Source organism: Ochotona princeps, chromosome 15, assembly GCF_030435755.1.
Source record: "Ochotona princeps isolate mOchPri1 chromosome 15, mOchPri1.hap1, whole genome shotgun sequence".
In the NCBI taxonomy this organism is placed as follows: Eukaryota; Metazoa; Chordata; class Mammalia; order Lagomorpha; family Ochotonidae; genus Ochotona; species Ochotona princeps.
In genome coordinates, this window is record NC_080846.1 from 41,050,878 (window position 1) to 41,067,609 (window position 16,732).

At 33.8% G+C, this 16,732-nt stretch overlaps 1 long non-coding RNA gene across 1 annotated transcript in view; it reads left to right on the forward strand.

Moving 5' to 3' along the window:
* Positions 1 to 16,732, forward strand: part of LOC131482140 (uncharacterized) — a 121,779-nt gene that overhangs the window by 83,877 nt on the left and 21,170 nt on the right. The window contains exon 3 of the long non-coding RNA XR_009246776.1: positions 5,588 to 5,651. This is a non-coding gene — a long non-coding RNA (uncharacterized LOC131482140). The remainder of the gene's footprint in view (positions 1 to 5,587; positions 5,652 to 16,732) is intronic.

A 16,732-nucleotide genomic window follows, 5' to 3' on the forward strand; every position in this document is an offset into this window, starting at 1 on the left:
CAAGAATGTCTGATGCTCGTTTAAAATCAAAGCGAGCAGTCCAGATTGTTGGTTATATATGCCTATATTTTCTCTAAGCCTCTATGACAGTTATTAGATTGGGCTATAAAAATTTGAGAGTATATTGAAAACACATAAAGAAGCACTTTCATAGAGAAATGCAAGGTCATAGCTATAAAATCCTAGTCTCTACTTTTTAGTCTCAACATCTGAGTTCTTAACTAAAGTATGCAGTTCCAACTGTATAAAATTTAAAAGGCAATGGGAAGGAGCGAAAATCCTCATTTAAACTTTCAATAAATAATTTCCAAATTTTCACATTATGGTCTGAATCTAATTATAAATAATTGCTTAAATACACTAACAAAGAATAGAACTTTGAATTCAAAATAAAGAGATCTTCCAACTCTATTACCAAATACATTGTGATGTTAATCATTAATCACAAAATTATGGGATTTCTTAAACTGCTTAAAGTCAGAGTCATGGTAAAATGTATTGTGAGCTCCATCCTCTTTTGATACATTTTTAAATGTGGTACCCCTTCATACACAGAGTACAATAAGTTTTTCCTGGAATATTTGTCATTTTTTATTGATAATCACTGGAATGTGTTTTCCTATTTAAACTGTCATAAAGTTTACTAATTTCTAACATACATGATTTATGTTTGCAACCATAAAACCATGGTAATTTGTTTTAACTCATAAGAGACATTGAATAGCCATTGCAGTGTGAGTAATACTAAATCTGTAATGTCATAATAAAACTAGACCTTTTTGTCATTCTTTTTAGTTAAATGTAAATTATTTATATTAACTTCTTGATTTTAGACAGGGTCATATTCATGAAAAAGTATACTGCTTTTTCAAACACTGCAATACTTACAATTCAAAACATGGCAAGCCAGCTCAGTCCTTCCAATAGTTCCCTAGTGATCTCCATGGAAAATAGTTAAGTTATTAGATCTTGGTATGTGGAATTCAGTCTCCTTGCTTGCCGAGTCTTTATTGATTGCCTGTCACAGTAGGCATGTTATTTCTTCTGTTTCCTTTCACTGCCACCTTGTAGGAATGTTTGCCCTTCCCTAAGATCTATGGGAACTTTCTACCACATATCATGTTAGTCCAGGCCTGTATTATTTGCTTGACTATATTTTAAATATTCTTCATTTCTCCAAAGTCTTTTGAGTATACCTTGTTTTAAATTTCATTGTCCAAAAAACCTGTCTAACTTTTTGCAACTTTTATTTGAATATCGTTTGGCAAGTACTGATCATATTTATCTATGGGACACAGGAGATATTTTGATATTTGCATACATTTTATAATTTATAATGAACAAGTTAGGCTTTTTAAAATATCCATTTCCTCAAATATTTTACTGCTTCTTTCTAATGAAAATATACTCTTTTAACTATTTTAAAACATATAGGTGCATTTTATTAATAATAGTCATGAACTTTAAGAACAATAAACCAGAGAAACCAGAGAAATAAACCAGGCCTAGAGAAACAAACACCCAAAGATCTCACTTACATGTGGAATTTAGAGGAATAATGACGATCAGAATCTGGAGGAAAAGATTGTTCTCAAATTTCATTGAAAATTGGATCATAAGATTAAAGGTAGAATGAAATGTGCTTCACATATATTGGGCCCATTTTTTACTCAACTTCCCTCAACTTCATTAATGCATTTGAACACTATTTTTTGATGTTGTTTGCTTATCAACAAAAATCAATCTGTTTCTAATGAAATAAAACTATTCATTTATCTATTGTCACACAGACATGTAAAGATGTTAATAGGATATATATATATATATATATACACACACATATATATGTCATTTTTAGTGTTTAAAGTTACCTCATGAAAAGATGCTGAAAATGTTACAGAAGATACATTATATTTTGCCATGATAAATTTAAAGACCATAAACATAGAAAGAAGAAATTCCAGTAACTTATACTGATTTGGTAGATTTATATGTATGCTTGGTAGATTTTATATTACAATGAAATTTTCATTGTGAAAAATTAAAAAATAAAATAACAATATTTTCTACCATAAATAATGTATTTAAGAATAATCAGAAGGTTTATTGTACAAATTTACCCCTAATGCCTTTCTCTAACTTTTGTTGTCTTGGTAAGTCTGCTTCTTGTATAACACTACGGGTAAAACACATTTTGGTGAACATTTTATTCCTTCAAATAAAAATGGTATTGCAGGCATTGTAAACAGATATTTAACTGTTCTGTGTGCCAATGTTTTCACCTGAAAAATGGACAGAATCATATTATTTACTATGCTAATGCTATGAGGATTAAAAGAGATAATATTGGAAAACTGTATAAAAGTCCCTGGAATATGGTATACGTTTTCTCATAAGTACTATTGGTCAATGCAGCTATTATGCTAAACGATTGGCTATTTACTTTTCAGTAAATATTTTCTAGTTTATCTCCCTATCTTCTCTAGCCTTTCCTTCATTTCTGTTTATTACAAAATTTTTAAAATGCTTTATTTATTCGGAATGCAAAATGACAGGGAGTTGGGGTAAAGGCTAATGAGAAGGAGAAGCACCAGCTGTCAAGGGAGAGCTCTCTCTTCCATCTGCTTGTTCACCCCCACAAATGCTCGCAGTAGCCAAGCCTGAGTCTGGCTGAAGCCAGGGACCTGGATCTTTGTGTGGGTTTTCCACAGAGGTCACAGGAGCCAAAGAAGGACCATCTTCTGCTACCTTCCTGGGCACAATAGCAGGAGACTGGGTAGAAAATGGAGCAGCCAGGACTCAATAATGCTTAGTTCCCTAAGGGCAACTTAATGTACTGTACCACAATGCTGGCCCCTGTTCAAAAATCTGATGGGTGAAAATTTCCCTTGAATTTCTGACAGGCAAGGAAAAGTGATTTACACATCAATTACAGACAACATTTTATGTGTTGCCATAGTCTCCTTTCTCTGTTCTCTCTAATTGCTGTGGTACCTGATAAGTATAGATTATAGGAATATTTTTTGTTATGTGAAATTCTTGAAAATATTTAGTACCAATACCTAAATCTTTGGCATGTATGCATGCATGCATACACTCACAAAAAGTTCCTGGAAGCCCTTTTAGTTAATCAATCAATTAAGTTGACAGAAAAGTGATAATAATTAATAAGGAGCGCACGTATGGCAGATGTAGCCCTTGCTGCCATTAACACAGGATCACTTTCTCTAAATTAGTCTACTTTATAAGGACAGTGATTTGCCTGATAGAATTTAAAGCAATTCTAAGATTTGGATTAGCTTGCAATTACTCCAAAAAATAGTTTAAATCTTTATAACATTAGCTATAAGTTATTCCTTTTTTACTTTTAGGCAACTCCTTAGATTGACTAATTTTTGTGGCAAATCTCATGACACATAATGAATAGTTTTGGTGAAATAATAAGAAAATATAAAAATAGAGACTTATTTATATACTGTTTTGTTGTTATTCTATTTCCATTCTATATCCATTGGGATATTTGGGCATGAATTTTTTTTTTACTTGCAGTAAATAGTAATGTGATCTTGTGAATGTGTAACACCTTGGCAGAATATAATTTTCTTTACATTATTAATATCATTTTCTTATCCACATTCAGCTTCAAAAACTTATTGCTTTGACAAAATACTGACTTCACACATTAAATGAACACCAGGTTCATTAGGAACATATTTTGTTTACTGATTTTGTTTGAAAGATATATTTATTTTTATTACAAAGTCAGATATACAGAGAGGAGGAGAGACAGAGAGGAAGATCTTCCGTCCGATGAATCACTCCCCAAGTGAGCGCAACAGCCGGTGCTGTGCCAATCTGAAGCCAGGAACCAGGAACCTCCTCCGGGTCTCCCACACGGGTGCAGGATCCCAAAGCATTGGGCCATCCTTGACCACTTTCCCAGGCCACAAGCAAGGAGCTGGATGGGAAGTGGAGCTGCAGGGATTAGAACCGGCGCCCATATGGGATCCCAGGGCGTTCAAGGTGAGGACTTTAGCCACTAGGCCACTGTGCCGGGCCCATTTTTTTTGTTTTTACTGATTTTTAATAGTGATTACTTTAAAACCTTGGGTAAAAATGTTGACACATTCATCAAGGTTGCAGAGAAGGTGAATGTGTTATAAATAGGTTGGATGCTGACACTAAACACTTAAAATGTTCCTCCAATATAATGAAGATAGCTTTACCAAACTGTCTTAAAGTTGTGCATCATTACTTAGAACAGAAGGGAAATAAGGAATCTTCATTTTAAACTGGTAATATGAAAGTTAATGAACCACATTCCTTTTCAAATTGCATTGAAGGAATGAATTAAAACTAGTTTAATAGTCTGTGCAGAGTATGTAGATGCAAGCTCATAAAATCTATTATTAAAAATCCAAGTCATTGAATGAAAAACTCAAGGTTTTACACATCTGAGAAGCTTTAAAGAGCAGTTTTTAATGTGGTACAATTGCTAAATTATTATAACATATATGAAAAATGGTGTAATACTTAGTCATGTATGTAAATCAAGAAATCCCATATCAACAGTCATGATCAAATAAGCTTATCAGTTGCTTTTGGGATAATTCTTAATACTATTTACAATTTTTGATACTGCAAATTTCACACTGTTTATATTTTTTTGTCATTGAATTAAATTTTCAAAAAATTCAAGAGTGTCCAAAAATGTTATTTTCAAGATGTCAAAGCATAAAAATTTTTCTCATATAAGCTGTCCGTTTTCTAATATATGTTTTTTCAAAAACAAAATAGTAAGATCAATAAGCAAAACCAAAACTTTACAATGAATTATCTCAGTTTTCAGCTAATATTCCATGTTGGAAAAGCAAATAACAAATCCCTATAGTAGATAATTGAAAGACATGTGCTGATGAAATAAATTACTGCAGTTGAAATGAGAGAAATGAACATTTTTCCCTATGTTTGTGATTTTTATTTTTAAATAAAACTCAGTTCCATTAGAGTTGGGAGTTTGATCTTGTAGCTAAAATCAATTATTAAAACATCATGACTCCCCAAACTAATATTTTCACCTAGAAGTTCTGCAGTTGCCAAAAAACGAGTAGACTTGTGAAAGCAGTTTCCAAAACACATTCTAGCTTTTCAATTTATTTTTCCTATTATATAATTCAGTAAGGTAGTGAACATCAGACTGTGAGATTGCTGATCAGAAGTTTAATTTGTTGTTGTTGTTGAAAAGAAGACTTCCTCCCTAAGTGATAGAAAGGAGAAAGGGAAAGAGGCAAATAGGTGAGTTTAGATGTCACGTTCTTTCTTAGACATTATCAAGTCCCCATAGTATAAGTAGGCATCTAAATACAATAACATCAGCAGTCAAACCCTTACTGAAACCGAATGGCATTCTGTTATTCTAAAAAATGGAATACCACCAAAATTCAGTTCTATCAGCTGTACTGAACAGAAAAAACCATTCGTAAGATAAAATGAAGCAAAAGTCTGTTTAAAAATACGTAAAGGGCAAGTGTGTTTTCTTTATGAGTTTCACAGATCTGATGCACATTCTGATTTCTTTCTGTTGTAGCTTCCAGGGGTCCATTGATCTTGTGGCGTGGGAGGACGGTTATGGTGTGAGCCTGTACCGGGAGGTATGTGACAGCATTAATTAAGCTACACTTTAGGAAAATGAAAGCAAGCACGATGCATATTAGCTGTTCTGCCAATAAACACTTAAGTGCAGCAAGTGCAGAGATTGCTGGTCCATTAATTAGTTTCTTTCTCCTTTTGTTGTCTTCCTTCTTGTCTATTCCTGTCTCTCATTCCCTTCCTTTTGGAGCTTTCCTTTCTCCCTCCTTCCATTCCTGTCTGTCTTCCTTAGTAATGACTTTTGCATTTTTAAAATCATAGTGGGTTAGAAGGAACAGCTATTAAACATGGATTCAGTATAATTTTTTATCTATAGACAAATTTAAGGATACACATGGAATAAAATTGAGCTTTAATAGCCATTAATACTTAATGAGAGCTTTCTTATACAATTTGGCTTTGTTAAACGTGTGTGGTAATTTTGTCAAGGTTTGCTGAAAGAAAAGAAACTTTATATATAGCACTGTTCCTCTTTAAGTACAGTATTGAGAAAGGTAATTCTTTCCATCATTGCCTAAATATCCTGTATTACTCTTATTCCAGACAAGTCTTAACTTCATTTGCAAGGTGTTCTTTCCTTAGTACCATCTCCCCGACAGATTTCTGAGTTTACAGATTTCTAGAAAATTGTGCCTGTTTAGAAGACACCAGGGAAGGTCAGAACCCCCTCCTTCTCCCACACGTTGGTTCTGTCCCCATTTACCCCTCAATTTGGTGCCCAGATCTTTCTCCACTCTAGTCTGTTGCTCAGTTAAGCTATTCTTCTCTCTTCCTTTTAATGTGTTGTTCTCTGCTGCATCTCACCCCTGATCTCCTCAAAGGTTGTCATTCATGAAGATTTGTGAGGTGTCAAGCCTTGTCACAGATGTCTGTTCCTCAGTGTCTCGCCTTTGGTGAACTAAATTTACTTACTTACTTACTTAATTAATTAATTTATGAATGCCAACATTCAGATCTGGCCTCATTTCAGTTTTATGGTTATTTATAGATAGCCTTTGGTGACCTGTGAATTCCATGAGGATAGGTGCTACATCTGTTTATTAAGCACAAGTTCCAAGCTTATAAAGACTAGGGAAGGGGAGGGCTGGAAAGAATCTCCCAACAGTCCCTGTACCCACCAGACACTGTGATTGGCTAGAAGGCATGTGAGTACTGCTAGACCCTCCAGTCATGTCAGAGGTCACCTTCTGCATGCAGAGCTGTAAGCTGTGCCTCAGCTCATGGTCAGGTAAGCTGTGAGCCATACCCACTATTATAATTATTATTATTACCAAGGAATAAGTGCAACAAAGTATTTCTCCACATTTTCTTCTTCCAGTACTCTTTTCTGAACTGTCAAAGCAAACAGCAGATATACACTCTGGGTACAAAAATAAATATTTGTTGGGTGCCTACTGCACATCAAGGCAAACACTGCTGTTGGTGATGTTCATGCATAAATTAGCAAGGAAGAATCTCTTTCCTCTAGGAAACTCCAATACAGTAGGACAAAAATGTTATACTGGGGGATAAGTTCAATACTACACTTGAGAAGAAGTAAATAGCTTTTGATTATTTTGAAACAGACAGCCTTTGAGGTGCAATATTAAAATTAGGATTAGTTATTTAGAATTCTGCAGTATTAAATTGGTGTTACCTAAATGAAATGCTATAATCATTAAAACCATTCACTGATGATATTAGTGTGGAAATCATGGTCTTACCCACTTTCCTGTAGCCCTTGACCCTTAGTACCCTAATCAACTATGTGAGATTATCAAAAGAAAAAAAGAGAAGAGAAAAAGGAAAGGAAAGGAAAGGAAAGGAAAGGAAAGGAAAGGAAAGGAAGAAAAAGAAAAGAAAAGAAAATAAAAAAGAAAAGAAAGAAAGAAAGAAAAATTCTAGTTTGGGCAAGTTTTTGCAGCAGTGGTTATACAGTCACCTCCTGTTGGAGTCTGTGGTTCTGAGTCCTGTCTTGGCTTCCAGTTCAAGCTTTCTATTACTGGGCTCCCTACAAAGCATTAAGTGACAGCTCAGCTGCTTGGATCTCTGTCACTCATGTGGTAGACCTGGGTTGAGCTTTATAGACCCCTGACTTGAGTTTTGCCTAATCCCAGTTGTTGTGAGCCTTTGGGAGTTGTTGCTAGCAAAGTGAAATTTTTTCTCCATGAAATATTTTTTTTCTCAAACTATCTTCCATTCTCCCAAACTCCCTTAAAAATAAAAATGAAATAAGTAATACCTATGAAATAAAATACTAATTTGCTCCAAATAATTTTACATTTTGCTTCGTTTTGTTTGGATTATAAAATTCTACTCTTAGTTCACTTTTCCTGGAATTTCTAATTGCTTTGGTTTGCTTTTTTCCTGGATTGCTGATAGAAAAAGAAATCAGTATTTTCAGTGAATGGCTGAGTTGACTAACTGCTTAATAGCACTAATTGTTGAAAGGACAGTGTCTGCCTCAGAAGGCAATGACTCCAGAGATTTCCTCGCATGCTTCAATTGCACTCAAGGCTTTTCCACAGTTTACTAATTGTTTCAGTTTTGATAGCCTTTGTTCAGTTGTGCCTGCAAATTATTGTTCAGAAAAACATGTGAATCTTGTATTCTGAAAATATTCTTTTCACACGTGTCAGCTTACATAGGAATGTAGCATCTGTCCTGTTTCTGTTTCAATTGGAATAGGTGCATAGCAAGTATAGTTATCAATAATGGAAATTATAATAGCATCTGTAGTTCATATTTAAGAAATAACAGTGTATGGGTTCTCTATCCTCTTTCCTTCTTTTAAAAATTGTACCCACCTGGTGGACTTCCTATACTCGGCTCTCACATAAAATCGCTTATTCAATTTTTAACACCTTGTGTGTGCAAAATGATTGTAAAGGCTGGGAATAATACAGTGAACTTTTGCTCTCAGAAAAGGGAATAATTTACTGGAGAGATAAGTGAGCTTATTGGCCTTAATGACCTTAGTTGTAACTTAATAGTAACACTAAAGTGTCTTGAATCACATAATTCTCTGGATATAGCCATTGTTTTCCTGGTGATATTACAACAGAGTAGAGTTCACACGTATGAATCAAATTATCCTTTTGCTATTCTTCCTATATGTCTCCACCTTCAATATCTATATTTCTTCTAAAGTTGCTTATTGCACAGGATCTTTATTATTATTAGCCATTAGTATTCCTGGTTTGTCACTCTTTTTAGTGAAATCTGAAGTGGTTAAATTTTATCTATACACATGTTTGTTTTGATCACCCAAAAGGCTAAGTGTAACTCCAAATACATAACTCTTCCATTGTCACACTCTTCTTTTTCCCTCATGAATGATCACCAAGTTCTTTCTTGTTTATAGATTTTTGTTGGAGTGTCTTCCTGCCCTCGAGCCTCCTCCCTCATTTTTCGTATGAGTCACTGTCCCAAATTCTCTCATTCCTATTTGAATACCCTCCTGAATGAAATTTTTGAAACAGAATATGTATGTTCTATTTTGTATTCATATACTTCTATTTCATAGAATCATTTTCTGATAATGTCCTGCTTTTATTTCACAAAATAAGGTATTATAGGAAAATTATAATAAAATGGTACAATTAAAGTAATAATATATGTGCTTCCTTATTCATGCAGATCTTGCTTGAGATCTAACAGTTCCAGAAATGTCTAATATTATGGAAAGAAATGATCCTTTGTAATATATATAACTACTAAAACATAGCACTAAAATATCTGATTGATATCTCTTTGTGAAAAGTTTACAGGTAGTACCAATACTCTTGGAGTTTAATAACAATGGAAGGAAATGTCTAATTTCAGTGATAGGTTTTTAAAAATGAATGCTTAAATTGTTTCACCTAATTTGTATACTGCATGAATTTTACCACATACTCTTTAGAATATCATGGAACACATGTTAAGAACCCTGACTGGTCCAGATCCTTGATGTTAGTGTTAACAAACTCTATATTCTAATGACTTATTTATGTAAGTTAAGTGGGGATGAAAGAGCTAGAGCTGACCTTCAGACCCGAGGTGGTCTCCCCAAGAAACCGTTGAACTTCTTGTACTACATTGCTTACCGCAGAATAGATATCAAACAATATTTTTGAAAGGATTAACTTACTGAATTTTGAAACAAGTATTGTATAATTTTTTTTAGATTTATTTATTTTTATTGTGAAGTCAAATATATACAGAGAGGAGAAGAGAGAGAAATATCTTCTGTCTGATGACTCACTCCCAAAGTGACTGCAGCGGCCAGTGCTGTGCCGATCCAAAGCCAGGAGTCAGGAGCTCTTCCGGGTCTCCCACATGGGTGCAGGGTCCCAAGGCTTTGGGCCATCCTCGACTGCTTTCCCAAGCCACAAGCAGGGAGCTGGATGGGAAGCGGGGCCGCCGGGATTAGAACTGGTGCCCATATGGGATCCCGGAGCATTCAAGCAGGGGATTTTAGCCGCTAGGCCACAGCATCAAGCCAATAATTTTGATTTTAACTGAAATATTATTTAAAAATAAAGTGGGATGGCATAAAAATGTGTAAAATTCAATATATCCTAATTGCTCGATATCGAATGGGTAGTGCAAAAAATCATAAACTTAAAAAGTCTGCTAGTACAAAATACTGTAGTGCAATTAATATTATTTGTAATAAAAGTACAAGGAATTACAGTCATGTGAATTCCTGTGAGGAAGGAATTTGTATTTTATTGGTAAGATTTGATAAGAAATTGTACCCAATGAAACCTTGCATTAATAAGAATATAAAAAAAAATTAGACCTGTGCTTCACAGAAGTAGCAAATATGCTATTTCTTAGAGAAACTTTGCCAGTGAAAATGTATCTTTTACAAAAGAGCACCTAGAATTCTCTGAAGAAATCTTCAGCTATTTGTACAGGTAGGTGGAGATGTAATGCTTAAAATGAAAGGAGACTCTGGGAAAGCAGGTAGGAGGAATGAATGAAATAACGCAGGCAGGGACAAAAGCGCAGGAGTGGGTTGAAGATTTTTGACCTTGATGTGGGTGGTGAGGAGAAAGCAGTGAGAAATATGTTGTAGCAATACAAATAAAACGTACTTGGAAGAAAACTTGCGTCTTAAAACATCCTTTAATGTCGGACCAGGAAAGTCAAAAAGCACATTGTGTTCACGGTTTAGTGACACACCCAGAACAGTCATGAAAAATCTGACCTCCATTCTGTTTAGGGATATCATGTCATGGGCCTCTCCTTCCATGATGGACACTTTATGAATTGTAGCATTATTTGGGAGGAATGGAAAACCATACTATTGAATAAACATTCCTCTCCCTTTTGAATTCTAACTTAAGATCTTTCCCGATTCTAATGAAAACCAGGGCAAAGTTTAAGAGCATAGGCACCGAAATTATGCAATACTGGGTCCAGTTCTGCTTTGTTTCACTTACCTACTCTGAAATAATATGCTTATACAGAACCTACCTAAATTTGGGTTTGAATGAATAAGAAAAGCACAGCAGCAAGCTCACTTTGCAGATTATAAATCGCCAATAAGCAATGGGTATTATTATCGTTAGTTTTGTTACTGCTTCTATTATTAAGCGTTGGAGCCAAATTTGAAGTTCTTCATTTCTTGTTCATCTATCAGAAAAGAAATATTTTCTATAATTCTCTTATTTCATTATTTATAATTGCATTAGGAATGGCAAATGTGTGAATTAACTGGAATGTATTTAATAATATAGAGGCTAACATTGATTTAGTAATAATTAGAGACAGATTACATCAAATATACAGATGATTCAAACTTACAAAATGACAATTAAGTGATATTATAGTGCTTGAATTCTACCTACAGTAAATCAGAGCTGGTGGTAGTTTGCTAATTTCCATGATATCTTAACAAGAGTCTTAGAAATATAAATAGCTACAGAAAATGGACTTTCTCCCCAGACCTGAATTCCAAGTATTGCATATAATTTTAAACAAGTAGTCTTTTAAAAAGAAATACTAAAGTTTAACACCAAAACAACTCATTACATTTTAACAATCTCTGTTGAAGATAAAAAAAATAAAATATTTGATAATTACTTATATTCCTGCATATTTTTCTGCTGTACTCTGATATTTTATTCTTATTCCTTGAACTCTTTATTTAGTGAAGCATGAAGGCTGTTGAATATGATGTAAAATAATAATGTATTATCTGAAAATAAAATTTTAAAATGTGTATTAAAAAATAAACAATAGTTTATCTCACACCAGGGATCTGAACTGCAATCTATATTGTTAGGGAAATTGTTTTCCTCTTAAAGATTCCATTGGGTTTTGGTTTTATTGAAAATTTGTGCTTGTTGTTATTAGTGAAAGAGGACAGAACCTTCCCATATACTGGCTTACTTCACAGTTTCCTATAGTGGCCAGAAAAAGGTGACTGAAGCTTAGAACCTGGTGAGCGCTGCCACGTAGGTGACAATGAACCCTTTGCTGGCATTTTGATTGAAAAAATACCTTACCCTGCTTTCTGTTTTGCAGTCCTAATAACAGATGAATGCATCTGGCAGAATGCAAAAAGATTAAAACATTAGAGGAATTACAAGCTAAAGAGAATTGAAATCTACTTTGCAAATCAACAAAGATTACAATTTATCATATGCTTAAAATCAATACACGAAAGAAACCGAAGTTAGGGAATGGCATAATGAAATAGGTTAAACTGCTTTTGGGAACATCCCCAATGCCTATGGGAGTGACCATTTGGAGACCTATTCTGTGCTTCTGATTGAGTTTCCTGCTGAGCAGGTTGGAGACAGCATATGAAAGCATAAGGATTTGACCTCCTGCCACCAACATGAGAGACCTTGAAGGAGGTCCTGGGTCCTTGCTTCTAGGTTTGATCTGATCTACTCCTGACAGTTACAAGTATCTAAGGAATCAATCAGTAAATAGAAGATCAATCTCTCCCCTAAAACACACATACAAATGCGCTCTCTGATTAATTAATTGATTAATCTTTTGCTTTTGTTTTTAGGAAAAAGGGAAATAAAATCAGAAAGCATGAGTACCTTGGAAAGCTGAAATATTCTTTTGCATTAAGTAGCAGCTTCATTAATTACTTTAAATATTAAAGTGTAAAAATCAGTTATACAGTTGGATGCTTTAGGTTCTATGTCCATTGGTGCAATAGTTTAGCTAGTTTCTGCACAGCTGCAAAACATGTGTCATCACATTTCTATGTCTTAAATTTTCTCGAGTAGGAATCAGTTTTCTCTCCAAACTATGCTTTACTAAATTTGTATTCATGCTATTGTTTCAAAAAGAATCTTTAATTTTAATTGTTAGTTTAAAATCCACATTAAAAATTATGTCATATATTTCACTTTTGATCTAATGAGCTTGATGTCAATTACGTAAATGGATTATAGACTCTATGGGTTGTATTTGACTCACACTGATGGCATATTAGTAACCTTTTTCTGTTGCCATGTGATTGTGTGGGTGATAGTTCAGTAAATCTTTAGACTCCACTTGAAATCAGCAGCTTTTTCATGGATTGAACACTTGCTGCTCCATTTTATAGGCATATGTGTTTATGGAAAGTCAGTAAGATGCAGTCTTGAATACATTTGTTTGATCTGTGGTGTCAGTATAATTGATCCCTCCTGGTATGATTTTTAACCTGAATATATGCATAACGAGACAAACTGCCTTCAAAGAGAAAGTCTCAACTAATAATTACATTTTTTTCTTTATGGCCTTAAAATCTTATTTGTAATAAAAGCCTTTTATTCTCAACAGGAGAAAGTAGATTATTACTATATTTTAGGACTTATGAATATTAACCCTGTAATTTTTCTAAAAAGTTAAACTAACAGAAATCATAGGGTCTTTTTTGGAGAGAACAAACCTGATTATATCAAAATGGACAACTCTTTGAAAGATAGAGAAGTAATTTTCATATTTTTAGTCACTATTTTTTATCCTTGTTTCTTCTGCCTGGTCTCTCCAATATATGTTCCCTATTGAAATTTAATTTAAGCAATTAAATAGAAGTGTTTTTCATCTTCTTTTATTTCTAACATTTTCATTTCATGGCTGTCATTGTGACATGACCAAATTAAACTGTGAATAATTGAGCATTCTTGTTATAATAATGGCAATAATAGTGGCTGGTCAATACATAATCATTTGGCTTGTTCAATCTAATTTGGCTGTTAAGAAGGGAGAAATAATTCACACACTCAGTTAATTAGTATTTTTCAAAATCTAGAAGAACTTACTAGAGCAAGTATTTTTTTAATTACAACTTTAAATTTTACATAATTTTTGAAGTTTTGCATAGTCTTATCAATCCAAGTTAACTCAACATTTCTGTAGAAATACTGGCATCCTACAGTAAGGATTTTCTGACACTCAGTTTCCTTTTTCTTCACTTTCATGTATCAAACACCCCATGAATTAAGCATGTATTAATGAGACATGAATAAATGTTAGCATTGTAAATATTTTTTATAATCCAAGGGGTTCCTTACTTACATGACATTACACAGAGCTAGGACAGTGAAGTAACTTAGCAAAGATCACAAATGATGGAACTAGATATAAAACTTGTTTCTGTAAACTTATAACTCAGTGTTTTCCAGTTCACCATCTTCAGAAGTTATGTTTCCTTTAAGAAAAAATACTTTCAGTAGTTGGTCTACCAATGAAAACTGTGTTAGAAATGGTCTTTAATTTTATATTTCTTCACTGGTTAGTCTAAAAACAAATCATAGCCAATATCATTAGTTGTGAACATAGCTTCTTTTCTAACATAACAATAAGCATGACAGTGATAATAAGAATCTCTAGACTTCACTCTGCAGTTTTGCATTTACATGTATCTGCTACTTGAAAATGACGGAAAGTAAATGAAAAGAGAATAAATGACATTCATGATCGGGATTACAAAGTGCCAGTGAACTGGAAAAGATACATTAAGTAAGTTGTTTTAGATGAAAGAGAAAAAAAAAGTAAGATCGGAAATATTATGCAAGTAACCTAATCTTTTTTCTTAAAATCATAAAGGCATTGACAGAATTATGATATAACTGAATTGTCTAAATTCCAGTTTTGATAACTGCTCTGGAAGAACTTCTTTGAATATTAAATTCTGTCTGAGGTTGGAGAAGGTGGCCTTTCATTTTTTTCATATCACTTAGGGACATATTTGTTTCAAGCAGAGTTGTGGTATCTACCAGATGAAACTTGTCCCTAGTGTTTGAATATTATGTGAGAAAGTTTATAAAATACACAATCTCATTGCATGAGATTGCTTCAGCTTTATTTACATTGCATCTTCCAAAAGGGAGTCATTAATTTGATAAAATGAAGTTTTCTCAACATTTTTGCAAAAGTGTGTCTTGTCTTTCATCAAATTTATTAAAATCAAGAAGGATACAGAATCCATCATCAGAAGAAGTAATGTTCGAAGGACTTATAAAAAATAGTGTTCTTTAAATTTTTGGATTTCAAGTTGAACTCAAAATAAATCCACTTCTTATGGTTGTTAAACACAAATCTCAATCCACTGGCATGACCAGAAATACATGTGTTGTTTTTCAGATGAGAAATCTCAGTCATGTTGTAGATAAAGTGAGAAGGAATCCAATAAAGTTTTTTTAAAAGATAATGGAAATACCAAAAGTTTGAGGTTTAAAATTTAGAACTCTACAATGAAGTTCAAGTTTACTCATTTTTCCTGTTACTTTGGACACGTTACTTTCTGATACGTTTATCTGAATCTGGAAGGTATTTTTAAACCAAAATTATATGTCTCCTGATTTGAAATATAAACATTGATACCTCTTGAAAATTCAATAAAAGTGTAAGGGATAAAAAATATCCACAAAAAATAAGTAAGACTTTAATAGAATACTTATATATCTATTTTTATCTTTGAAAGGCAATGTAGCACATACGTGCAATAAAACATTTATATATATTTGAGAGGTAAAATTGAATATAACATTCAATGTAGTTAGTATTAGTATGACAGTTTCCCAGTTTTGTTTATTTTATTGTGGTTATGCAATTTCTCTTTAAATAATATTGGAAAAATTATCTAGCACAGGTGAAGTAAAATTATTTTACTCCTAGGCTAATATGGTCCCCTTGATAGGAAACTGGGTCAAGTGTCACTATAACCTTAATTTATGATGTTCCACATATGTCTTTCCATTAGGTACACTTCCTTGTTAATTCTGTCATTAACTAAACTGGAAGCACACGCTGATTTGCATACTTTATATTTTGTATAGCTTTGGAAAATCATTAGATCATCCTGAATAACTTTGTAAATATTTGGAGGAATAAAGCACAAGAGAAAATCCTTAAATTTTCAGTCCTTGTTTCCTTCTGCCTTTGAAGTAAACCAATTTATGATTAACTACTGCTGAAAATACATCATATAATACTTGCTTACTGTTCTTTAGAAAACACACTTATAAATGTGAATGTTAAGAACAAGATCCACTGCAAGAATCATGTAAGATGGGCCCGGCGCAGTGGCCTAGTGGCTAAAGTCCTCGCCTTGAAAGCCCCGGGATCCCATATGGGCGCCGGTTCTAATCCCGGCAGCTCCACTTCCCAGCCAGCTCCCTGCTTGTGGCCTGGGAAAGCAGTCGAGGACAGCCCAAGGCTTTGGGACCCTGCACCCGCGTGGGAGACCCGGAAGAGATTCCAGGTTCCCGGCTTCGGATCAGCGCGCACCGGCCCGTTGCGGCTCACTTGGGGAGTGAAACATCGGATGGAAGATCTTCCTCTCTTTTTCTCCTCCTCTCTGCATATCCGGCTTTCCAATAATAATAAAATCTTTAAAAACAAAACAAACAAACAAACAAATCATGTAAGATAATATACATGGAAACACTGTATAAACCCTAAAACAAAATGCATTTTAAGGAATTGAAATTTTGATTGAATACTCCTAACACCAACATCTCTTTTCAATCAATTCTGAGAAATAAGAAGCTCATGGTTTCCTACATTGTAAAGAAAGGGTTATTTAGTCGCTGAATTGAAACAGACAACTTTCAGTATCCCCGATCCCCAGTTTTCTCTGGATGTAGGGATAAAGTAT